Source organism: Lolium perenne, chromosome 5 (genome assembly GCF_019359855.2).
Source record: "Lolium perenne isolate Kyuss_39 chromosome 5, Kyuss_2.0, whole genome shotgun sequence".
NCBI lineage: Eukaryota > Viridiplantae > Streptophyta > Magnoliopsida > Poales > Poaceae > Lolium > Lolium perenne.
The window spans coordinates 234035862-234053474 of record NC_067248.2 but is presented as its reverse complement, the minus strand read 5'-3'; the positions used below and the strand labels follow the sequence as shown (position 1 = coordinate 234053474).

The 17613-nt window shown below is 42.8% G+C and overlaps 1 non-coding gene across 1 annotated transcript; it reads right to left on the bottom strand.

Moving 5' to 3' along the window:
- Positions 1-16411: 16411 nt before the first annotated feature.
- On the bottom strand, positions 16412-17340 carry LOC127298283 (uncharacterized). Its single transcript, XR_011746108.1, has 3 exons — positions 17130-17340; positions 16972-17036; positions 16412-16564 (listed from the first exon to the last, which is right to left on the bottom strand). It is a non-coding gene; the product is annotated as an uncharacterized protein (transcript).
- Positions 17341-17613: the final 273 nt, after the last annotated feature.

Sequence of the window (17613 nt, the reverse complement as noted above, 5' to 3'; positions counted from 1 at the left end):
GCCGCTGGACAACTCTGAAACCCGGCCACCGCTGCTCTGAGGCCGGTCAACGATGAGCTCGCCGGAACTAGGTGTTGCGCGCGTCGCCGGGGCGCCGCCATTGTGCTACAAGCCGGAGCTGCAAGCGGCCGTTGCCTCTGTTGCGGTGGTGTCGGCGCCATCGACCGCCGCCATGGTGTGAGAACAGAGCTCTAAAGGGCGGTGGTGCCGGCGCCGTCAGCTGCTGTGGTGTGAGAACCAGTTCTGAAAGTTTATGAAGGACGGTATGCCTAAGTGGAGTTGATTCTTTTTGTGTGGAGAAGAAGGTGCCGACAGGCTGTCAGCTTTTTGATCACAGGGTACAGATTGACTTGATCAGACGGCCAGCAACCCGGGGGATCGGGCGTTTTGATCCCCCGGGGACGCTCAGTGCTGTCCACAACTGGCGCGTGGTTGACGAGCAAGGAAATGGTGTAGCTTTCCTTCGTTCCCGGCAACGGCGCCAGAAAATAGCTTGATATCTACTCACGCTTCTTTTCCTGTAGACAGTGTTGGGCCTCCAAGAGCAGAGGTTTGTAGAACAGCAGCAAGTTTCCCTTAAGTGGATCACCCAAGGTTTATCGAACTCAGGGAGGAAGAGGTCAAAGATATCCCTGCGATCACAATGCAAGAAGTCTCTTGTGTCCCCAACACACCTAATACACTTGTCAGATGTATAGCTGCACCAGTTCGGCGAAGAGATAGTGAAATACAGTTGGTATGAATGAATGTGAGCAGTAGTAACGGCGCCAGAAAATACTTGACTGTCTACGGCGACAGAAAATAGCTTGCTGGCGTGCAGTTGATGGTAGTAATATTGCAGGAAGTAGAGATGCAGTAAAACAGTAAACAAGCAGTGATTTCAGTATTTGGAAACAAGGCCGAGGGATCATACTTTCACTAGTGGACACTCTCAACATTGATCACATAACAGAATAAATAGATAAATGCTACACTCTACACTCTCTTGTTGGATGATGAACACCACTAATTGTGTAGGGCTACAAGAGCACCTCAATGCCGGAGTTAACAAGCTCCACAACATTCGATATTCATATTTAGATAACCTTAGAGTGCATGATAGACCAACGCAACTATACCAAGTACTGACATAGCATGCACACTGTTACCATCACACTATGAAAAGAGGAATAGACCACATCAATACCATCATAGTAATAGTTAACTTCATAATCTACAAGAGATCACAATCATAACATATACCAAGTACTTCATGATGCACACACTGTCAACATTACATCATGGAGGATGAATAGACTACTTTAATAACATCACTAGAGTAGCACATAGATAAATAGTGATACAAAGCTCATATGAATCTCAATCATGTAAGGCAGCTCATGAGATCATTGTATTGAAGCACATAGGAGAGACATTAACCACATAGCTACCGGTACAGCCCTTAGCCTCGAGGGAGAACTACTCCCTCCTCATGTGAGACAGCAGCGTTGATGAAGATGGCGGTGGTATCGATGGAGATGCCTTCCGGGGGCACTTCCCCATCCCGGCGGTGTGCCGGAACAGAGACTTCTGTCCCCCAGATCTTGGCTTCGCGATGGCGGCGGCTCTGGAAGGTTTCTCGTACCGTGGCTTTTTTGTCCCGAAGATTTAGGTCAGGGGGCTTCTTATAGGCGAAGAGGCGGAGTCGGAGGGGTTATGGAGGCGCCACACAACAGGGCGGCGCCCCCCCTTGGGCCGCGCCAGCCACATGTGTGGGCCCCCTGTGGCCCTCCTCTGGTCCCTCTCGGGTGTTCTGGAAGCTTCGTGGAATTATAAGATGTTGGGCGTGATTTCGTCCAATTCCGAGAATATTTTCTTACTAGGATTTCTGAAACCAAAAACAGCAGAAAACAGGAACTGGCACTTCAGCATCTCGTCAATAGGTTAGTTCCGGAAAATGCATAAAATCATCATAAAGTGTGAACAAAACATGTAGGTATTGTCATAAAACAAGCATGAAACATCAGAAATTATAGATACGTTGGAGACGTATCAGCATCCCCAAGCTTAGTTCCTACTCGTCCTAGAGTAGGTAAACGATAACAGAATAATTTCTGAAGTGACATGCTACCAACATAATCTTGATCATACTATTGTAAAGCATATGAGATGAATGAAGTGATTCAAAGCAATAGTAAAGACAATGATTAAACAACTGAATCATATAGCAAAGACTTTTCATGAATAGTACTTTCAAGACAGGCATCAATAAGTCTTGCATAAGAGTTAACCCATAAAGCAATAGATTCTAAATAAAGGCATCGAAGCAACACAAAGGAAGATTAAGTTTCAGCGGTCGCTTTCAACTTTCAACATGCATATCTCATGGATAATTGTCAACATAAAGTAAAATAATAAGTTCAATAAGTAAGCATGTAAGAATCAATGCACAGTTAACACAATTGTTTGCTTCTAAGATGGAAGGAAGTAGGTAAACTGACTCAACATAAAGTAAAAAAATGGCCCTTCGAAGAGGGAAGCATGGATTGCTATATTTGTGCTAGAGCTTTTATTTTGAAAACATAAAGAGAGCATAAAAGTAAATTTTGAGAGGTGTTTGTTGTTGTCAACGAATGGTAGTGGGCACTCTAACCCCCTTGCCAGACAAACTCTCGAAGAGCGACTCCCATAAAATTTTATTTTTGGGTGGCACTCCTTCCAACCTTGCTTTCACAAACCATGGCTAACCGAATCCTCGGGTGCCTGCCAACAATCTCATACCATGAAGGAGTGCCTTTTTATTTTAGTTTTATTTAGATGACACTCCTCCCCACCTTTGCTTTCTCAAGCCATGGCTAACCGAATCCTCGGGTGCCGTCCAACAATCACATACCATGGAGGAGTGTCTATTTTTTGTAAAATTATGAAGGTTAATTAATTGGGGCTGGGAACACCATTGCCAGCTCTTTTTGCAAAGTTATTGGATAAGCGGATGAAGCCACTAGTCCATTGGTGAAAGTTGCCCAACAAGATTGAAAGATAAACACCACATACTTCCTCATGAGCTATAAAACATTGACACAAATAAGAGGTAATAACTTTTGAAGTATTTAAAGATAGCACTCAAGCAATTTACTTGGAATGGCAGAGAAATACCATGTAGTAGGTAGGTATGGTGGACACAAGTGGCATAGTTTTTGGCTCAAGGATTTTGGATGCATGAGAAGTATTCCCTCTCAATACAAGGCTTAGGCTAGCAAGGTTGTTTGAAGCAAACACAAGTATGAGATGGTACAGTAAAACTTACATAAGAACATATTGCAAGCATTATAATACTCTACATTGTCTTCCTTGTTGTTCAAACACTTTACTAGAAAATATCTAGACCTTAGAGAGATCAATCATGCAAACCAAATTTTAGCAAGCTCTATGTATTTATTCACTAATAGGTGCAAAGTATATGATGCAAGAGCTTAAACATGATCTATTTGAGCACAACAATTGCCAAGTATCAAGTTATTCAAGACATCATACCAATTACCACATGTAGCATTTCCTGTTTCCAACCATATAACAATTTAACGAAGCAGTTTCAACCTTCGCCATGAACATTAAGAATAAAGCTAAGAACACATGTGTTCATATGAACCAGCGGAGCGTGTCTCTCTCCCACACAATGAATGCTAGGACCCAATTTATTCAAACAAAAGCAAACAGACGCTCCAAGTAAAGCACATAAGATGTGACGGAATAAAAATATAGTTTCACTAGAGGTGACCTGATAATTTGTCGATGAAGAAGGGGATGCCTTGGGCATCCCCAAGCTTAGATGCTTGAGTCTTCTTGACATATGCAGGGATGAACCACCGGGGCATCCCCAAGCTTAGAGCTTTCACTCTTCTTGATCATATTGTGTCATCCTCCTCTATTGACCCTTGAAAACTTCCTCCACACCAAACTCAAAACAAACTCATTAGAGGGTTAGTGCATAATCAAAAATTCACATGTTCAGAGGTGACACACTCATTCTTAACACTTCTGGACATTGCACAAAGCTACTGAAAGTTAATGGAATAAAGAAATCCATCAAGCATAGCAAAACAGGCAATGCGAAATAAAAGGCAGAATCTGTCAAAACAGAACAGTCCGTAAAGACGAATTTTATAGGTGCACCAGACTTGCTCAGATGAAAATGCTCAAATTGAATGAAAGTTGCGTACATATCTGAGGATCACTCACGTAAATTGGCAGAATTTTCTGAGTTACCTACAGAGAACACTGCCCAAATTTGTGACAGACAGAAATCTGTTTCTGCGCAGTAATCCAAATCTAGTATCAACCTTACTATCAAAGACTTCACTTGGCACAACAATGCAATAAAATAAAGATAAGGAGAGGTTGCTACAGTAGTATCAACTTCCAAGACTCAAATATAAAACAAAATTACTGTAGTAAAACAAAAACATGGGTTATCTCCCAAGAAGTGCTTTCTTTATAGCCATTAAGATGGGCTCAGTAATTTTAATGATGCACTCGCAAGAAATAAGAGTTGAAGCAAAAGAGAGCATCAAGAGGTAAATTCAAAACACATTTAAGTCTAACCCACTTCCTATGAAAAGGAATCTTGTAAATAAACAAGTTCATGAAGAGCAAAGTAACAAGCATAGGAAGATAGAACAAGTGTAACTTCAAAAATTTCAGCACATAGAGAGGTATTTTAGTAACATGAAAATTTCTACAACCATATTTTCCTCTCTCATAAAGATTTTCAGTAGCATCATGAACAAACTCAACAATATAACTATCAGATAAAGCATTCTTATCATGAGTCTCATGCATAAAATTATTACTCTCCACATAAGCATAATCAATTTTATTAGTAATAGTGGGAGCAAATTCAACAAAGTAGCTATCATCAAATATAGGAGGCATATTGTAATCATAATCAAATTTACTCTCCATAGTAGGTGGCACCAAAAGACTACTATTATTATAATCATCATAAATAGGAGGCAAAGTATCATCAAAGTAAATTTTCTCCTCAATGCTTGGGGGACTAAAAATATCATGCTCATCAAAACCAGCTTCCCCAAGCTTAGAATTTTCCATATCATTAGCAACAATGGTGTTCAAAGTATTCATACTAATAACATTGCCATTAGCATGCAAATAAGGTTCCATAGGTTTTTCAATTTTTGCAACACACCATTTATGTCTTAACTCAGGAAATAGATTAAAAACCTCATAGTTGCTTTCCATTATGCCAAACTAGTGATAAACAAGAAACAAAAAGATGCAATTGCAGGATCTAAAGGAAATAGCTTCGAGCACTTACAACGGTGCCGGAAAATAGCTTAGTAGCCGAGATCCGGAGTGTGAGTACCTTTTACCTTTCCTCCCCGGCAACGGCGCCAGAAAATAGCTTGCTGTCCACAACTGGCGCGTGGTTGATGAGGGAGGAAATGGTGTAGCTTTCCTTCGTTCCCCGGCAACGGCGCCAGAAAATAGCTTGATGTCTACTCACGCTTCTTTTCCTGTAGACAGTGTTGGGCCTCCAAGAGCAGAGGTTTGTAGAACAGCAGCAAGTTTTCCCTTAAGTGGATCACCCAAGGTTTATCGAACTCAGGGAGGAAGAGGTCAAAGATATCCCTCTCAAGCAACCCTGCGATCACAACGCAAGAAGTCACTTGTGTCCCCAACACACCCAATACACTTGTCAGATGTATAGGTGCACTAGTTCGGCGAAGAGATAGTGAAATACAGTTGGTATGAATGAATGTGAGCAGTAGTAACGGCGCCAGAAAATACTTGACTGTCTACAGCGACAGAAAATAGCTTGCTGGCGTGCAGTTGATGGTAGTAATATTGCAGGAAGTAGAGATGCAGTAAAACAGTAAACAAGCAGTGATTGCAGTATTTGGAAACAAGGCCTAGGGATCATACTTTCACTAGTGGACACTCTCAACATTGATCACATAACAGAATAAATAGATAAATGCTACACTCTACACTCTCTTGTTGGATGATGAACACCACTAATTGTGTAGGGCTACAAGAGCACCTCAATGCCGGAGTTAACAAGCTCCACAACATTCGATATTCATATTTAAATAACCTTAGAGTGCATGATAGATCAACGCAACTATACCAAGTACTAACATAGCATGCACACTGTTACCATCACACTATGAAAGGAGGAATAGATCACATCAATACCATCATAGTAATAGTTAACTTCATAATCTACAAGAGATCACAATCATAGCATATACCAAGTACTTCATGATGCACACACTGTCAACATTACATCATGGAGGAGGAATAGACTACTTTAATAACATCACTAGAGTAGCACATAGATGAATAGTGATACAAAGCTCATATGAATCTCAATCATGTAAGGCAGCTCATGAGATCATTGTATTGAAGCACATAGGAGAGAGATTAACCACATAGCTGTAGGATAACGTTGCATAGAAAACAAAAATTTTCCTACCGCGAACACGCAATCCAAGCCAAGATGCAATCTAGAAGACGGTAGCAACGAGGGGGTATCGAGTCTCACCCTTGAAGAGATTCCAAAGCCTACAAGATGAGGCTCTTGTTGCTGCGGTAGACGATCACTTGCCGCTTGCAAAAGCGCGTAGAAGATCTTGATCACGATCGGTTCCGGCGCCACGAACGGGCAGCACCTCCGTACTCGGTCACACGTTCGGTTGTTGATGAAGACGACGTCCACCTCCCCGTTCCAGCGGGCAGCGGAAGTAGTAGCTCCTCTTGAATCCGACAGCACGACGGCGTGGTGTCGGTGGCGGTGTAGAAGTCCGGCGGAGCTTCGCTAAGCAAACCGGACAATATGAAGTGGAGGAGCAAAGCTAGGGTTTGGGAGGGGGTGGCCGGCCACTCAAGGGGGGCGGCCAAGCTATGGTCTTGGGGTGGCCGGCCCCCTCCCTTGGCCCCTCATTATATAGGTGGATCCCAAGTGTTGGTGTCCAAGTCTTCGAATAAGACCCGAAACCAAAACCTTCCATAGGAGGGGGCAAACCTAGCCCAACTAGGGACTCCCACCCAAAGGTGGGATTCCCACCTCCCATGTGGGGGTGGCCGGCCCCTATGGTGGAGTCCACTTGGGACTCCACCCCCACTAGGGCTGGCCGGCCATGGAGGTGGAGTCCCTTGTGGACTCCACCTTCCTTGGTGGTTTCTTCCGGACTTTTCTAGAACCTTCTAGAACCTTCCATAGAACCTTCCGCGACATTTTATTTCACATAAAATGACATCCTATATATGAATCTTATTCTCCGGACCATTCCGGAACTCCTCGTGATGTCCGGGATCTCATCCGGGACTCCGAACAAATATTCGAACTTCATTCCATAATTCAAGAACTACCATTTCAACATCCAACTTTAAGTGTGTCACCCTACGGTTCGAGAACTATGCGGACATGGTTGAGTACTCACTCCGACCAATAACCAATAGCGGGATCTGGAGATCCATAATGGCTCCCACATATTCAACGATGACTTTAGTGATCGAATGAACCATACACATATATTACCAATTCCCTTTGTCTCGCGATATTTTACTTGTCCGAGGTTTGATCTTCGGTATCACTCTATACCTTGTTCAACCTCGTCTCCCGACAAGTACTCTCTCCCCCAACCGGGGTATGTGGTCTCACATGACCTCACTCATATGCTTGCAAGACATTAGACGCCATTCCACCGAGAGGGCCCAGAGTATATCTATCCGTCATCGGGATGGACAAATCCCACTGTTGATCCATATGCTTCAACTCATACTTTCCTGGATACTTAATCCCACCTTTATAGCCACCCATTTACGCAAAGCTGGTGTTTGGTGTAATCAAAGTACCTTTCCGGTATAAGTGATTTACATGATCTCATGGTCATAAGGACTAGGTAACTATGTATCGAAAGCTTATAGCAAATAACTTAATGACGAGATCTTATGCTACGCTTAATTGGGTGTGTCCATTACATCATTCACACAATGACATAACCTTGTTATTAATAACATCCAATGTTCATGATTATGAAACTAATCATCCATTAATCAACAAGCTAGTTTAAGAGGCATACTAGGGACTTCTTGTTTGTCTACATATCACACATGTACTAATGTTTCGGTTAATACAATTCTAGCATGATATATAAACATTTATCATAAACATAAAGATATAAATAATAACCACTTTATTATTGCCTCTAGGGCATATCTCCTTCAGTCTCCCACTTGCACTAGAGTCAATAATCTAGATTACATTGTAATATACCTAACACCCATGGCATTCTGGTGTTGGTCATGCTTTGCCCTAGGGAGAGCTTTAGTCAACGGATCTGCTATATTCAGATCAGTGTGTACTTTGCAAATCTTTACTTCTCCATCTTCGATGTACTCGCGAATCGAGTGGTAACGCAGCTTGATATGCTTCAGCCTCTTGTGTGACCTTGGCTCTTGTGCATTGGCGATGGCACCCATGTTATCACAAAGAATGATTAATGGGTCCAATGCACTCGGAACCACACCGAGCTCTATAATGAACCTCTTCATCCATACCGCTTCGATGAAGCCTCCGAAGCCGCTATGTACTCTGATTCTGTTGAAGACTTCGCCACCGTGCACCGCTTCGAGCTTGCCCAGCTTATCATAAAGCACCATTCAATATAAACACGTACCCAGATTGTGACTTAGAGTCATCAGGATCAGTGTTCCAACTTGCATCGGTGTAACCGTTTACAACGAGCTCTTGGTCACCTCCATAACAAAGAAACATATCCTTAGTTCTTTTCAAGTACTTCAGGATATTCTTGACCGCTGTCCAAAGGTTCCATTCCTGGATCACTTTGATATCTGCTAGTCAAACTAACAGCATGTGCTATATCCGGTCTAGTACATAGCATGGCATACATGATAGATCCTACTGCCGAGGCATAGGGGATGTTACACATCTTTTCTCTTTCTTCTGCCGTAGCCGGTCCTTGAGTTTTACTCAATACCTTGCCTGGTAACATAGGTAAGAACCCTTTCTTACTTTCGTCCATTCTAAACTTCTTTAGAATCTTGTCCAGATATGTACTCAGATAGCCCTATTAGACGCCTTGATCTATCTCTATAAATCTTGATGCCTAATATATACGATGCTTCACCAAGGTCTTTCATTGAAAAACTATTATTCAAATAACCCTTAACATCGCTTAATAGTTCTATATCATTCCCGATCAATAATATGTCATCTACATATAATATCAGGAATGCTACGTAGCTCCCACTCACTTTCTTGTAAATACAGGCCTCTCCATGACACCGTATAAACCCGAAGTCTTTGATCACCTTATCAAAGCGTCGGTTCCAACTTCTCGATGCTTGCTTCACCATAGATTGAACGCTGAAGTTTGCATACTTTGTCAAGATTTTTAGGATCGACAAAACCTTTGGGTTGTACCATATACAACTCTTCCTCAATGTCTCCATTAAGGAACGCCGTTTTGACATCCATCTCGCCAAATCTCATAATCGAAAAATGCAGCTATTGCTAACAAAATCCTCACAGATTTCAGCTTCGCTACAGTGAGAAAGTCTCATCGTAGTCAACTCCTTGAATTTGTCGGAAACCCTTTGCGACAAGTCGAGCTTTATAGACAGAATATTACCATCAGCATCTGTTTTTTCTCTTGAAGATCCATTTATTTTCGACAGCCTTTCGCTATCGTGTAAGTCTACCAAAGTCCATACTTTGTTATCATACATGGATCCCATTTCGGATTTCATGGCTTCTTGCCATTTGTTGGAATCTGGGCTCATCATCGCTTCTTCATACGTCGCAGGTCCTCATCATTGTTATCCACAATCATGACATTTAGACAAGGATCATACCAATCAGGAGTGGCACGTTCCCTTGTCGATCTGCGAGGTTCGGTAGTTTCCTCGTTCGAAGTTTCATGATCATTATCATTAGCTTCCTCTCGTTGCCGGTGTAGGCGGTGCAGTACAACTTCCCGGTATCGCGCTACTCGATCAACGAGTATAGATTCATCAATCTCATCGAGTTCTACTTTTCTTCCAAGTCACTTCTTTAGTGAGAAATTCTTTCTCAAGAAAGGTTCCGTTCTTAGCAACAAAGATTTTGCCTTCGGATCTGTGATAGAAAGTGTATCCTATAGTTTCCTTAGGATAACCTATGAAGACGCATTTCTCCGCTTTGGGTTCTAGCTTGTCCGGTTGTAACTTCTTTACATAGGCTTCGCAACCCCAAACTTTCAGGAACGACAGCTTAGGTTTCTTATTAAACCATAATTCATACGGTGTCGTTTCTACGGATTTTGATGGTGCTCTATTTAAAGTGAATGCGGCTGTCTCTAATGCATAACTCCAAAATGATAACGGCAAATCAGTAAGAGACATCATACTACGAACCATATCTAAGAGAGTTCGATTACGACGTTCGGACACACCGTTTCGTTGAGGTGTTCCCGGCGGTGTCAATTGTGAAAGTATTCCGCATTTCTTTAAATGCATGCCAAACTCATAACTCAGATATTCACCTCCACGATCAGATCGTAGAAATTTGATCTTCTTGTTACGTTGATTTTCTACTTCACTTTGAAATTCCTTAAACTTCTCGAAAGTTTCGGATTTATGTTTCATGAAATAGATATACCCATATCTACTCAGATCATCTGTGAAGGTTAGAACATAACGATAACCACCGCGCGATGCTACGCTCATTGGTCCACATACATCGGTATGTATGATTTCCAATAAGTCAATAGCTCGCCCATCATACCAGAGAATGGAGTCTTTGTCATTTTTCCCATTAGACATGCTTCGCATCTATCAAGTGACTCAAAGTCAAGTGATTCAAGTAATCCATCAAGATGGAGTTTCTTCATGCGTTTCACTCCAATATGACCAAGACGACAAGCCACATATAAGTAGAATTATCATTTAGTTTAATTCGCTTAGCATCAATGTTATGTATATGTCTAACAATACTATCGAGATCTAACCCTAATAAGCCATTCTTTTGTGGTGCTCGACCATAAAAGATATTATTCATAAAAATAGAACAACCATTATTCTCAGACTTGAATGAATAACCGTCTTGCATTAAACAAGATCCAGATATAATGTTCATGCTCAACGCAGGTACATAATAACAATTATTTAGGCTTAAAACTAATCCCGAAGGTAGATGTAGAGGAAGTGTCCCGATCGCGATCACATTGACCTTGGATCCGCTTTCCAACGCGCATCGTCACTTCATCTTTCAGCTTGTCGTTTATTCTTTAGTTCCTGCTTTGAGTTACAAATATGAGCAACCGAACCAAGATCAAATACCCAGGTACTAGCACGACACCTAGTGAGATACACATCTATAACATGTATATCGAGATATACCTTCTTTCTTCTTCTTGACAAGGCCGCTCTTTAGATCAGCCGAGATACTTGGAGCAATTACGCTTCCAGTTGTCCCTTCTCCTTGCGATAATAGCACTCAAGATCGTGCTTAGGGCCGTTCTTAGGTTTCATAGGAGGCGTGGCAGCTTTCTTGCCACCCTTCTTGAATTTTCCCTTAGACTTGCCCTGTTTCTTGAAACTGGTGGTCTTGTTGACCATCAACACTTGGTGCTCTTTCTTGATCTCAATCTCAGCAGCTTTTAGCATGCCAAAGAGTTCAGGTAACTCCTTGTTCATGTTCTGCATATTGTAGTTCATCACAAAGTTCTTGTAACTTGGTGGCATTGATTGAAGTACACGATTAATCCCAAGTCTGTTAGTAATAACTATTCCCAAGTCAGAGTTTCTTCGCATGCCCGGTCATGGCGAGCATGTGCTCACTAACGGAGCTGCCTTCTTCCATCATACGAGATGAAGAAATGTTTCGATGCTTCATAGCATTCCATCGCCGCATGAGTCTCGAATATAGCTTTCAGCTCATTCATCAACTCATGAGGATCATGGTGCTCAAAACGTTTTTGAAGATCGGATTCCAGATCGCACAGATGGCACACCGAACTTGAGAGTACCGAGTTTTCCGAGTCGCGTAAACAGCTTTTACTTCATCGGATTCATCTTCTCAGGAGGGTCACCTAGCGGTGCATCAAGCACAAATTGCAGATTTCCGCCAGAGAGGAAGATCCTCACATGACGGAACCAAATCGGTGAAGTTGCTACCGTTGCTCTTAAGTTTCTCTTTCTCTAGGAACTGATTAAAATTGATTGGGGACGCCATCTCTACAACATATATTTGCAATAGTTTAGACTAAGTTTATGACATATTGAGTTCAAATTTTAATTCAACATAATTAAAAACCTAAGTGAACTCCCACTCAAAACAATATCCCTCGCATTGTCTTAGTGATCACACGAACCAAATCCACCGCACCTAAACCCGATCATCACGAGAAAAGGTGTGATTTCAATGGCGAACACTCAAAGTGTTCATCATATCAACCATATGATTCATGCTCTACCTTTCGGTATCACGTGTTCCGAGACCATGTCTGTACATGCTAGGCTCGTCAAGGCCACCTTAGTATCCGCATGTGCAAAACTGTCTTGCACCCGTTGTATGTACTTATCGAATCTATCACATCCGATCATCACGAGATGCTTCGAAACGATAAGACTTGATAACGGTGCTACTAAGGATGAACACTTTATTATCTTGAGATTTTAGTGAGGGATCATCTTATAATGCTACCGTCGCGATCTAAGCAAAATAAGATGCATAAAAGGATTAACATCACATGCAGTTCATATGTGATATGATATGGCCCTTTTGTCTTTGCGCCTTTGATCTTCATCTCCAAAGCACGGACATGATCTCCATCATCTTCGGGCATGATCTCCATCATCGTCGGCGTAGCACCAAGATCAATGGCACCGTCTTCATGTTTGTCCTCCATGTAGCAACTATTACAACTACTTTGAAATACTACTCAACATGAAATTTAAAGACAACCATAAGGCTCCTGCCGGTTGCCACAATACAATAATGATCATCTCATACATATTCATCATCATATCATGGCCATATCACATCACCAAACCCTGCAAAAACAAGTTAGACGTCTCTAATTTGGTTTGCATATTTTACGTGGTTTAGGGTTTTCGAGAGAGATCTAATCTACCTACGAACATGAACCACAACGTTGATACTAATGTTTTCAATAGAAGAGTAAATTGAATCTTTACTATAGTAGGAGAGACAGACACCCGCAAAGCCTCTTATGCAATACAAGTTGCATGTCGAACGAGGAACAAGTCTCATGAACGCGGTCATGTAAAGTTAGTCCGAGCCGCTTCATCCCACTATGCCATAAAGATGCAAAGTACTCAAACTAAAGATAACAAGAGCATCAACGCCCACAAACCATTGTGTTCTACTCGTGCAACCATCTATGCATAGACACGGCTCTGATACCACTGTAGGATAACGTTGCATAGAAAACAAAAATTTTCCTACCGCGAACACGCAATCCAAGCCAAGATGCAATCTAGAAGACGGTAGCAACGAGGGGGTATCGAGTCTCACCCTTGAAGAGATTCCAAAGCCTACAAGATGAGGCTCTTGTTGCTGCGGTAGACGATCACTTGCCGCTTGCAAAAGCGCGTAGAAGATCTTGATCACGATCGGTTCCGGCGCCACGAACGGGCAGCACCTCCGTACTCGGTCACACGTTCGGTTGTTGATGAAGACGACGTCCACCTCCCCGTTCCAGCGGGCAGCGGAAGTAGTAGCTCCTCTTGAATCCGACAGCACGACGGCGTGGTGTCGGTGGCGGTGTAGAAGTCCGGCGGAGCTTCGCTAAGCAAACCGGACAATATGAAGTGGAGGAGCAAAGCTAGGGTTTGGGAGGGTGGCCGGCCACTCAAGGGCGGCCAAGCTATGGTCTTGGGGTGGCCGGCCCCCTCCCTTGGCCCCTCATTATATAGGTGGATCCCAAGTGTTGGTGTCCAAGTCTTCGAATAAGACCCGAAACCAAAACCTTCCATAGGAGGGGGCAAACCTAGCCCAACTAGGACTCCCACCCAAAGGTGGGATTCCCACCTCCCATGTGGGGGGTGGCCGGCCCCCTATGGTGGAGTCCACTTGGGACTCCACCCCCACTAGGGCTGGCCGGCCATGGAGGTGGAGTCCCTTGTGGACTCCACCTTCCTTGGTGGTTTCTTCCGGACTTTTCTAGAACCTTCTAGAACCTTCCATAGAACCTTCCGCGACATTTTATTTCACATAAAATGACATCCTATATATGAATCTTATTCTCCGGACCATTCCGGAACTCCTCGTGATGTCCGGGATCTCATCCGGGACTCCGAACAAATATTCGAACTTCATTCCATAATTCAAGAACTACCATTTCAACATCCAACTTTAAGTGTGTCACCCTACGGTTCGAGAACTATGCGGACATGGTTGAGTACTCACTCCGACCAATAACCAATAGCGGGATCTTGAGATCCATAATGGCTCCCACATATTCAACGATGACTTTAGTGATCGAATGAACCATACACATATATTACCAATTCCCTTTGTCTCGCGATATTTTACTTGTCCGAGGTTTGATCTTCGGTATCACTCTATACCTTGTTCAACCTCGTCTCCTGACAAGTACTCTTTACTCGTACCGTGGTATGTGGTCTCTTATGAACTCATTCATATGCTTGCAAGACATTAGACGACATTCCACCGAGAGGGCCCAGAGTATATCTATCCGTCATCGGGATGGACAAATCCCACTGTTGATCCATATGCCTCAACTCATACTTTCCGGATACTTAATCCCACCTTTATAGCCACCCATTTACGCAGTGGTGTTTGGTGTAATCAAAGTACCTTTCCGGTATAAGTGATTTACATGATCTCATGGTCATAAGGACTAGGTAACTATGTATCGAAAGCTTATAGCAAATAACTTAATGACGAGATCTTATGCTACGCTTAATTGGGTGTGTCCATTACATCATTCACACAATGACATAACCTTGTTATTAATAACATCCAATGTTCATGATTATGAAACTAATCATCCATTAATCAACAAGCTAGTTTAAGAGGCATACTAGGGACTTCTTGTTTGTCTACATATCACACATGTACTAATGTTTCGGTTAATACAATTCTAGCATGATATATAAACATTTATCATAAACATAAAGATATAAATAATAACCACTTTATTATTGCCTCTAGGGCATATCTCCTTCAATAGCTACCGGTACAGCCCTTAGCCTCGAGGGAGAACGACTCCCTCCTCATGGGAGACAGCAGCGTTGATGAAGATGGCGGTGGTGTCGATGGAGATGCCTTCCGGGGGCACTTCCCCGTCCCGGCGGCGTGCCGGAACAGAGACTTCTGTCCCCCAGATCTTGGCTTCGCGATGGCGGCGGCTCTGGAAGGTTTCTCGTACCGTGACTTTTTCGTCCCGAAGATTTAGGTCAGGGGCTTCTTATAGGCGAAGAGGCGGAGTCGGAGGGGTTACGGAGGCGCCACACAACAGGGCGGCGCGCCCCCCCTTGGGCCACGCCAGCCACATGTGTGGGCCCCCTGTGGCCCTCCTTTGGTCCCTCTCGGGTGTTCTGGAAGCTTCGTGGAATTATAAAATGTTGGGCATTGATTTCGTCCAATTCCGAGAATATTTCCTTACTAGGATTTCTGAAACCAAAAACAGCAGAAAACAGGAACTGCCACTTCGGCATCTCGTCAATAGGTTAGTTCCGGAAAATGCATAAAATCATCATAAAGTGTGAACAAAACATGTAGGTATTGTCATAAAACAAGCATGGAACATCAGAAATTATAGATACGTTGGAGACGTATCACTCAGCGCTATCCTAATTTTAAGTACTACATAAATAAATCTATTCTGATCATCGATCACTTTTATCATTGTATTTCCCTTTATTTTGTATGCCCAGGGCATACCGGCGGATGCTAATTTAAGTAGAGTACATGTTTAAACACCTCACACATGTATCCTTTGTCAATACCTCACTTCTAACGTCATGTGTACCGGTGCCCAGCCTTGAATGGTTGAGATGCTTGATCGTTAGGGGTGGACATAAAGCTCAAGGCTCGAGGCTCGGCTCGTGCTCGACGAGGCTCGGCTCGGGATCGACTCGGCTCGAAGGAGGGACAAGCCAAGCCTAAACCTCCAATTCAAGGCTCGAGGCTCGACAAGCCCGCTCGATGAAGCTCGCAAGCCGGCTCGAAGGCTCGATGAAATAAAAAAATTGCCATGACCTTTGCTAAACATGTAACATCTCACAGTTATAAGCAACAATGGAGCATGAATACATTCATAACATTGTCTAACTGAGTACCAATAACAATAAAAACATACATCACAAGTTCAGAACATCAATAGATAGTATCATAGGTCGCAAACATGTGCTTAGTTTAACAAATAGATAACACTAGTTCGATGACACGACAAGTCTTAACATGAACTCCACAAAAGAAACCACCGCTGACCGCTCCATCATTTCATCTCCCTCTAGCATTGACCCACAAAAGCACTGACGCTACATCCCCTGGACTGCCATGTCAAGTCTGCACCACAAAATCAAAAGAAAACAATAATTCACAATGATTATAATAGTTTGTTGCTGTTTTGCTTATGTACAAATAGCTCCAGCAATATAATAGATCAAAAAATCAGTATATGTTCTGTACAACAAGTCAGGTGCTAAACTGGCTACTGTCCAAATCAGTATAGATGAAAAAAATCAGCATATAAAAAAGGAGCAGCAAACATCAGGTGCTAAACTGGCTACTGTCCAAAAACTTTAAGGAAATAAATAGACCATGAGATCTCACAGGACCAGCTCGACAGAACACTAACACATCACTAAACTTGTAAAAATCACACCAAATCATAGTAGGCAGTAGCTACTCTATTTTGCATCAATTATGTTGTTGTACAGAAACATCATGTATTAGAGCAATATAGAACTTACTAGTTGCTCCCCACCACGCTTTTTGGAAATGGAATGCTCTCAACATCATCATCATCATCCACTGCCTAAGAGAGTACAAGAATAAAGTTAGATTGTGGGCACCTTTAATCCATAAGAAATGCAACAGAGAAATAAACCAGAAACAACAAGGAACATACCATATTCATCGAATTCCCGTTGTCATTGTGGGCACCTTTAATCCAGCTAGAAGCACACACCAAGACCTCCACCATCGACGGCTTCAGAGAACTCCTATAGTCATCTAGAACTCGACCCCCGGTGCTGAAAGTAGACTCCGAAGACACCGAAGTGGCCGGTATAGTCAAGAAGTTCTTCGCCATCTTTGCCACGACGGGGTATCTATGTGCATTCAGCCTCCACCACATCAACACATCAAAAATTTTGTTTAGCAAGCTCTCATTTGCCGCGCCAAGATACTTGTCAAGCTCATTCTTTGTTGTCTCCAAAGAAGTTTCACTTAAGTATGAGGTGAACTCGCTACCACTAGAGGGTAGAGAGGCACTTGTATCCATGGTTGTAGCTGAGGATGCACCCGCTCTATAAGAATCAGCTTTCTCATGTCGGTGATGCATATCATATGTATCATACAACTTTGCCAACTCGATCTCGATCAAATCATAT